The sequence below is a fragment of the Asterias rubens genome, chromosome 15 (genome assembly GCF_902459465.1).
Source record: "Asterias rubens chromosome 15, eAstRub1.3, whole genome shotgun sequence".
NCBI classification, from domain to species: domain Eukaryota; kingdom Metazoa; phylum Echinodermata; class Asteroidea; order Forcipulatida; family Asteriidae; genus Asterias; species Asterias rubens.
Window position 1 is genome coordinate 12,396,382 of NC_047076.1, and position 10,021 is coordinate 12,406,402.

The 10,021-nt window shown below is 39.9% G+C and overlaps 1 protein-coding gene across 2 annotated transcripts in view; it reads right to left on the reverse strand.

The window, feature by feature from the left end:
• Positions 1–9,072, reverse strand: part of LOC117300414 (major facilitator superfamily domain-containing protein 6-like) — a 65,812-nt gene extending 56,740 nt beyond the window's left edge. The window contains exon 1 of one of the 2 annotated variants that reach the window (XM_033784202.1): positions 8,957–9,072. The gene's annotated coding sequence lies outside the window, so the exon portion shown is untranslated. Of the gene's footprint in view, positions 1–8,317; positions 8,405–8,956 lie in introns of those variants that run through there. The other variant, XM_033784201.1, reaches the window with a different exon arrangement.
• Positions 9,073–10,021: the final 949 nt, after the last annotated feature.

The following is a 10,021-nucleotide window of genomic DNA, read 5'->3' on the forward strand; positions in this document are numbered from 1 at the left end:
TAGTATACTTTCAAAATTTGAAATGCCTTTTTAAAGCCCAAAGCGCAAAATCCTTAAGCAAATTAACCGTCTTACCCATGACTTGTAACTAGAGAAGAAAGGCTTAAGAAGAAAAATGTTGACTATACGGTCAGACATGAGGCAATAGATGTTGAAAAAGCAGATTGAGATGTTGCTCAAAAAAGCTGTGCTTGATAACAAATGTAGACGAACACAGTTGTTCTTGCAGGCTTTCTTGTTGTTGAGATTGGATTGGTGTCATGTGATATTATCTGCCAGAGAAAAAAGTTACTGCTGAGAGAAATGAATTGCATTTGACTCGTGAGTGTGACATCCAGCTGCTTAAAGGCAGTGGACACTATTGGTAATTACTCAAAATAATTAGTAGCATAAAACCTTTCTTGGTGACAAGTAATGGGGAGAGGTTGATAGTATAAGACATTGTGCAAAACGGCTCCCTCTGAAGTGACGTAGTTTTCGAGAAAGAAGTAATTTTTCACAAATTTGATTTCGAGACCTCAGATTTAGAAGGTCAGGCCTCGAAATCAACCATCTAAACGCACACAACTTCGTGTGACAAGGGTGTTTTTTCTTTCATTATTATCTCGCAACTTCGATGAGCTCAAATTTTCACAGGTTTGTTATTTTATGCATATGTTGAGATACACCAAGTGAGATGACTCGTCTTCGACAATAACCAATAGTGTCCAGTGTCTTTAAATATTTCCGCAATGAATTCAAGTTATCAAAATCAATGAACTTTCTTTTCTGTATACCATAGGATTAAGCTCATGTAACAGCCGTTTATTTCAACAAAATCTTCCTACCTTAGGATTAATCTAATCTTGTACGAGTTAAGTTCCATAACCATAAACGTTATAGAAGTATTGAACCCTAAGTTAGGACGAATTACTCGTCCTGGATATAGTTTTAAAGACACTGGGCACTATTGGTTTAGTTGTGTGCTTTCACAAATTTGATTTCGAGACCTCAACTTCTAAATCTGAGGTCTCGAAATCAAATTTGTGAAAAGTTACTTCTTTCTCAAAAACTATTACTTCAGAGGGAGCCGTTTCGCACAATGTCTTATACAATCAGCCTCTTCCCATTACTCGTTACCAAGAAAGGTTTTGCTAATACATATTTTGAACAATTATCACTGCCTTTAAACTTAGCGTTTCGTGAGATCTGCTGCAGGTGTCCCATTTGCTGTTGATTTCATAAACTTGCGTCCATGATGGAAGTTTATGTTGTACTATCGCAGGTTACATTAAACATTAATGTTGTTCGAAATTCTGGGCGGTGCTTTTTGTCAACTTGCTAAAAAATGCAGCACCAGGCAGCTGGTCTGAAGCTTTAAATGTGAACATTACACTCGTGCAAGAAAATGTTGCTCTAATCGCATCGATTTCCATTTCATGTCTTTAACAAACAACAATAATTTCTCAGGTCGAATATTCACCCTGTTTGTGACATTGAGGCACTCAGGCACTAGTCCCCATGGGGGCAAGGCAGCGCTATTTCCCCCGTAACCATCCCACCATCCTTAATGAATTAGAAATTAGAAAGTAAGCCATCGCGTACTCATAGCGGCTGAAATGGTTTAAAGGCACACAGGGGTTGATTTCATCAAGAGCTAAGACTCGTTTGATCTCGAGTAAGAAGGCGTTACTCGTCCTAAGTTAGGTACTAGTTCCTGGACACTTTGGTAGATGTCAAAGACCTCACTTGGTGTATCCCAACATATATACATTAAAAAAAAACTGTGAAAATCTGGGCTCAATAGGTTTTCGAATTTGCAAGAGAATAATGACAGACAAAAACCACCCTTGTTGCATTACTTTGTGTGCGTGTGTACTTACAGATGTATAATAAAAAGGCTTCGGGCCTGAAGTCTTTTTATTATTTGAGTGAGAAATTGTAACCTCTTTCTAAAAAAAACTACGTTACATGAATGTTTTATACTATCATCCTCTACCCATTACTCGTTACCAAGTAAGGTTTTGTGCTAATAATTATTTTGAGTAATTACCAATAGTGTACAGTGGCTTTAAGCTCTACATTCATGAATCTGATCTTCACTCCGATGGGAATGTTTGGGGGGAAAAATGTGTAGATTCTCATAGATACATTCAAAGCTACATACAATACTCAAGAGGCAGGTGCTGAAAATAGCTTGTAGTTTAGTATGCAGTTGCCTCCTTCCCCACTCAGAGACAAAATCGGGAAGACAAAGTTATGTATTCCCATACAAAATCCATAGGTTCTTTGCACAATTTTGAAGAGCTGCCAAGCACAGCAATTTGCTTAACATGACATTGTTGCATTCTTGATAAAAACAGGATATAAACCAAAATTGCTACGTGATTTTCAGGATAAGCAAACAACAGCTGAATACCAGTAACAAGCAATATGCAACATATGGAAATTTGGTTTGTAACCTGTTTTATCAAAGAAGAAATTTCACGCTAAGCAAATTGTTATGCTTAGCAGCTCTATGAAATTGGGCACAGGTCTGGCCTATATAGTAGTGACCCCAGTTGTAAAAGCTCGGGGCCTGTCGACATTGCATTACACGGTCCCTTATCTGACACTAAATCTGCTCAGATGGCATTTATCATGATGCTATCGTGGGACTGTTACTTAAGAAGCATTGGAGAGGGGGAAGAGTTTGCATTGCAATTGTTGAACCCACACTATCATTATGGATATTCGTATTGTTATTGTCTACATTCGAATTTCTACACAAATAGCTGCTCAACAAGTACGGTCAGTGACTACTGTAGACGTAATAGTGACATTTCGCAACATGAAACTTCGATTTAACCTAAAATTGCCAATGATGAGTTTAACTCTATCGGGACATGGGCCGTAATGTAACCTCCCTTCCACATTTTTGGTTTTAAAGGCACTGGACACTATTGGTAATTACTCAAAATAATTATCAGCATAAAACCTCACTTGGTAACGAGTAATGGGGAGAGGTTGATAGTTTAAAACATTGTGAGAAACGGCCCCCTCTGAAGTGACTTAGTTTTCGAGAAAGAAGTAATTTTGCACGAATTTGATTTCGAGACCTCAGATTTAGAATTTGAGGTCTCGAAATCAAGCATCTGAAAGCACACAACTTCGTTTGACTAGGGTGTTGTTTATTTCATTCATATCTCGCAACTTCAACGACCCAGTTGAGCTCAAATTTTCACAGGTTTGTTATTTTATGCATATGTTGAGATACAGCAAGTGAGAAGACTGGCCTTTGACAATTACCAATAGTGTCCACTGTCTTTAAGTTTCATAAAATCGTTTGTCTGACATTGATCATTGTGCGAAAGTGTTCTTGTCATTGATGTGATCTCGTCATGGATATACATGTTTTTGTTAAGAGCATGAAATTTTGTCTACTCCCAATTTATCATCGACAAAAAAGGAAGATTAATTCATAAAAGGGACAGATTAGTTTTATAACAGCATCATGTTATAAAAAGGTAGAGCTATCTGGCGATTGTCATACATGAAACGTAAAAGCCTTACGTAGGAGCATGACCAATTCGATCTTGATGATGACATTATGTGTCAGCATGGTTGACCTTTATATCCTTTTGTAAACTTCGCAGCATCAAATTCAATCTGAATAACTCATTATAGGATCGTGATGAGCAACAAAATACACGGAGATCAACTGAACATTGCACTAAAATTGACAAGCCTCAATTATGGTTGAATTATCCAACAAATTTCATCTTCCCTTTATCCGTATAATTTTCATAAAAGGAATTATAAAAAAAAAAAACTCAGACAGATGGGTCCCGGTCACTTCCGCCCCATCGCAGCCATTTTCTCCCGCCGTGTTTTATGCATCTTCGTCCGCATCAACTTCCGGCTATCTTCTGCGGGGCTAATTTGCGCGGCAACGTCAACGAAAGATTAGTGAGTCACATATAAACATCATCGAGCTACATTACAACCTCATTTCCACGTCTGTACCATCACTCAATCTTCATCAAGGGATGGCATATTGCTTTTATTGCTTGTGGGAGGGAGGATGGGTTCCACCCGCACGTTTGTCATCCCTGGCATGTACGCCGTTTAAAGGTGTATCAAACTTCAAAAGCTGTGGGGGCGAACGTGATCCGAATTCGGGGCAAGTCGGAATTTTTCGGATTAGTATAACGAACCATTTTGGAGCGTCGCACTATTACAAGGTGTGTCTGATTTATGTTATACATGTTGACTTTTGACCTTAACCTTTTATGTTGGGATACACCAAGTGAGAATACTTGTCTCTGACAATTAAAAAACGTGTTCAGAACTGTTCAGTGCCTTTAAAGACACTGGACAATTTTGGTAATTGTCAAAGACTAGTCTTAACAGTTGCTGTATCTCAACATACGCATAAAATAAAAATAAACCGTGAAAAAAAATTGAGCTCACTTGGTCGTCGAAGTTGCGAGATATTAATGAAAGAAAAAATCCCCATGTCGCACCATGGTCACACGAACTTGAGTTGTGTGCTTTTAGATGCTTGATTTCGAGACCTCTCATTCTAAATCTGAGGTCTCGAAATCAAATTCATGGAATATTAATCCTTTCTCGAAAACTACGTCACTTCAGAGGGAGCCTATTCTCACAATGTTGTATATTATCAACCTCTCCCCATTTCTCATAATCAAGAAATGTTATATGACAATAATGTTTTAGAGTAATTACCAATAGTTTCCACTGCCTTCAAAGGAACACGTTGCCTTGGATCGGTCGAGTTGGTCTTTGAAAAGCGTCCTGTAACCGTTTGTTATAAAATCGATATGGTTAGAAAGATGTTGTAAAAGTAGAATACAATGATCTACACAAATATGCCTCGAAATTGCATGGTTTTCGTTTTTCTCGTCGACTAACACGGTCGGCCATAAATATGGGAGTCAAAAATGTGACTCCCATAAATGGCCGACCGTGTTAGTCGACGAGGTAAAATGAAAACCGTGCAATTTTGAGTGATACTTGAGTGGATCATTATATTCTACTTTTAAAACATCTTTCTAACCATATGCATTTCATAACAAACGATTCCAAACGCTTTTCATGGACCAACTCGTCCGATCCAAGGCAACGTGTTCCTTTAAGGTACCATCAATGACCAATGGGAGACTTTCTGGGACGATAGAGGGCAGCAGACTTACCGGGTAAATCCATTGTTCTCAGAATTATGCGCATGTTCAGAACTACGTAAACAATGGAAATTTACCCGGTATGTCTGCTGCCGCCTAGCGTTGGAAAGTCTCCTATTAGACAGTTGTTGAAGGGAAGAACTGAATCTAACAACAACAACAACATAACTCTCAGTATAACTTTGTACATGGCCTGTCTGTTTGATTCACACCCAGTTTAATAATCGTTACATCAAAGTGTGATGGCAGATTATATTGAGCGGATTGTATTTCCAATACTACTTCCGAACAGGAATCGTTCCAAACAGATTAAATCTCAAGTGATATTAAAGAGTACGTGAACTGCTGCACTACTATAAAGATCGTCCAACTTCAATGGACCGTTCCGGCTTTCCACTAAGCTCCGCCCCCCGCGCACGTAAGCAAGACACGTGTACAGGCACTCCCAATGACATTCTGCACGATTCTGCCGCGCGTGCCAAATATACACAATCATTGCTGTGATTGGTCAAATGGGTGAACGCGCACAGTTTGATTGACAGGCCGGATCGGTCCATTAGGAAAACTATACTCAAGTATATTGGGCATGTGAACAGAATGGGCAATGGCCGATACACCCAAAATACTTCTAGAAGGCCACATTGCAGGAAACAGACCCAGAGGAAACAGACCAGGGAAACGATGGCTTGAAGACATCAAGCACTTCTGTGAAGAGGTTGAAATACCATCTGTGGCATCAGCAGGACACCTAGCAAGGAACAGAGACCCATGGAGACTCTTAGTTGGGAAGCCATCTCCGGGATCTACCTCGGGAGGACGGCTATGATGATGATGATGATGATGATATTAAAGCCACTGGACACCTTTGGTAATCGCTAAAGACCACCGTCAGTTTCACAAAGAGTTAGGATTCGTCTTATCTCGAGTTAGGATTAATCTTGAGGTCTGCATGCTACAGTGCAGGGTTAGGACTCGTCCTAAGATTAGTCTTAAGTTTGGAAGAGTTTTGTGAAATCGACGGCGTACCCTAACTTGGTGTATCCCAACATATGCATACAATAACAAACCTGTGAAAGGTTTTGCTCAATTGGTCATCGAATTTGCACGAGAAAAAAAACCACCCTTGTTGCACTACTTTGTGTGCTTTCAGATGCATAATAAAAAATACTTCGGCTGAAGTCGTGTATTTATTTGAGTGAAAACTTACATCTTCGTCAAAAACCATCTTACTTTAGAGGGAGCCGTTTCTCATGTTTTGTTTATACATCAACTGCTCTCCATTGCTCGTTACCAAGTAATTTTGTATTGGAACAATTATTTTTAGTAATTACTTATAGTGTCTGGAGCCTTTAAGAGTCACGTTAGACGATATCAACATGTAGAATATTGAATCTACTAAAGATATCGATTACACAAACTGAGATTGGAATTTGAGGTATCACGGGACGTAAGTCGAGGTTGTGTGAGAAACATATAAGTATCGACAGATAATCATAAATGGCAAAACGGTGCTATAGATGTAATGGTATATCTGAAACGATATACCTGCCAACTACTTCACTTGGAAGTAACAATAAGCATGTTTAGAGCCTAGCACAATACGTGGATAGATATATACCTTTTCACTCTGGACCATTTACTTATTGATCTTTTTCTCGCTCTTCCAACCTTAGTTTACACATTGTCATTTGTGTTGCAAACTCTTGTGGTCGAACCAGCAACCACCCCCACCCCAATTGTTCTCCTTCTTCACCGTGCATTCCTTGCTTATGTATGTAGGATTTCGGCCTCGAACACCGCGTTTACAACTACATGTAGATCCTGCTAGGAGGATCAAAGGAGGATCTGATCTCGAAAGGGCGATCAGAGGGAGATCAACGGCTAGTGTGAACGCGATCAGGACGCGGCACAAAGATGCTTGATCCCGCTTTCGGGATCTAATCCTCATTAGATCCTTGTAGGAGGAACACGTAAACGCGGTGCCCACTCCCCTATACACCCCTTCCCCGCCTCCTCCCTTCATTTCTCTTTGTTTTTGACACCAGTGTGACCAGTACACCTGTTCAAATGCTGTGTTGTGATAATGTTGTCGTTTAGCCACCCCCCCCCCCAACCTGCTTGGCTTAATTTCTCAAAAAAATAATTGTGACACCAGTATACCTAGTGTCCTTGCTATTTGGGTGTCCATGTTGTGATATGTTGTCATTTGGCCTTCGAGTAAAAACGTTTGGCCGATAAGAAAATTTGCTGGGATTCTTGCCAAGATGGCAACCTGATATGCTTATGTTGAAGGGGTGAAGTAACCCAAAATAAATCATTTGGTGCCCCTACTCGAAGAGAGACATTAACAAGTTAGAAAAGGTGCAACGGAGAGCAACCAAAATTGTTCGATCTTTAAGGGAATTGCCATATGAAACAAGGCTGCTACTCCTCGATCTCCCAACACTTGCCTACAGAAGATTGCGGGGTGACCTCATTCAAGTTTTCAAAGTGATGCATGGGTTCCAGGATGTCCATCCAGATAAGCTATTTGACATGTCAAGAAATGTAAAGGGTCTAAGGGGCCATGATCTGAAGATAAACAAGGAACGCAGTACAACCAGAATTCGTCAGAACAACTTCACACAGAGAGTCTGTAATGTTTGGAACAAACTACCAGCTGCAGTTGTTCATTCTCATTCAACTAACATCTTCAAAAATGGCATTGATGAGTACCTCACCAAAAACATTGACTTTTGGGGTTGAACAAAGAATTGACTAGAGTGGGATTCGAACCAACGACCTCCGGATTAACGTGCCATGTACAGTTTTGCAGGATGTTCACCACAGGATATATGGAAATATTAAGTTCATTCTCTTCTGCTCTCACATTTGACTTCGCTACTTCCATTGCATTCAGTACTTTTGCAGTAAGTTTTGTGTGAATATGGATGGGGGTTTTATAAGGCTTCATTTAGCCTTCATTATGCAGAGCCCGAATCTACAGGTAAACAGGTAAACAGGTAAAGCTTTCACCATCGAACAAAGGTAACACTAGGGAAGCGTTACAATCGTATACGATACCAAATAGGTCCGTTCGGTTGGTATACATGTAAGCAGTTTGCTACACAGCTATGGAATTCATGTTTCTCACAATAATTGAAAGTGAAACTTACGTGAATTGAGCCCGCGGTTATCTTTTCACGAACATGTAGATACTGTGTCACTTCCCACCATAGTTTTGACTATTGAGTTCTATGCACCCAAATCCATCGTTATCCGTCTTCGGTATAAATTCCTTGCTTTGTAAGTGAGCTTTATGCCTCTGTCTCCCCCCCCCCCCCCCCCCCACGCTGCTTCATTTCATACATGCTTTTGTTACACCAGCCTACCCATTCCTACCGCTTGATATCACATTGACAATAACAAAACTCCCAGCCTATTTTCTATACCTTCCGCCCAGGTAGTATTTAAAAAGCAGGATAGTTCTTTTCAGAGCTAAGAAGTCCCCCGAACAATCCGATAAATTTACTCCACGGTATTCCGTCGATTTCACAAAACTCTTCCTAACTTCAGACTATTCTTAGGACTTAGGATGAGTCCCAACCCTGCGCTGTAGCATGCAGACCTTAAGATTAATCCTAAGTTAGGACGAGTTACTCGTCCTAACTCCAGATAAGACGAGTCCTAACTCTTTGTGAAACCGACGGCGACAGTTCCCTAAAAAACTCTACCTGGCAAGTACATGTAAATACACACAGTTTGCGACAGGTATAAAATTCAAGATTCTTACAATAATTGAAAATTACACTTACGTGAATTAAGCCTGGTTATGGGTTTGTGTTCTTGATTGAAGCTGTGTCCAAACACAAAATCTCGGTTTCCATGTAGAACGAGGTAAACCTCCCTCCGTCAGTAGTTTGCTGTTGTACGTACGTCACCTAAAACAAAAATCTTTTTATTATTCCCAGGCGAAAGGCTTAACCCCCTAATGGTAGATTTAATTATGAAAGAAAAATCAACCCTGGCATTGCTCTAATTTTATAGAACAATTATTTGACTGTATTTGACTTCTCTTTGTCGTAGCGCCAGCCGCTTTTTTCAGCAAAAAAAGATCGTGAAAGCAATGTAGGAAATGCTTTCAAGTAATTAACGTTGCTGCAAGTAAGCAGCACTGATGATAAAGCAAGCCCATGGTTGTTCTTTTAGGAAAGAAAAACAATCAAACATTGACAACAGTGTTCATAAATCCTTCTTCAGAATCCTTGTAAAAAGCGGCAGTGGACACTATTGGTAATTACTCAAAAATATTATTAGCATAAAACATTGTTAGAAACAGCTCTCTGAAACAGGCCCGTAAACAGGGGGAGGGGGTGTGCGGTGGCGCCCCCCCCCCTCCCCCCCCCCAACAACAACAACAACAACAGTCCGCCCCTTACAAGAATTTAAACTAAATTAAACTGCAAAATATGTACAAAAAAGCAAACCTGTGAAAATTTGAACTCAATTGGTCGTCGAAGTTGCGAGATAATAATGACAGAAAAAACACCCTTGTCACACGAAGTTGTGTGCTTTCAAATGCTTGATATCAGGACCTCGAAATTTAATTCTGAGGTTTCGAAACCAAATTCATGGACAATAACTTCTATCTCGAAAACTACGTTACTTCAGAGGGAGCTGTTTTTCACAATCGTGTACACTATCCAGCCAATGCTCGTTACCAAGGAAGTTTTTTATGCTAACAACTATTTTGGGTAATATCCTATAGCGTCCGGTGCCTTTAATGCAATCTGTATAGACATTGTGTTTTGTGTCGTACAAAAAGTACCCTGCCGTCGATTTCACAAAACTCTTCCAAACTTAGGATTAATCTTATGACT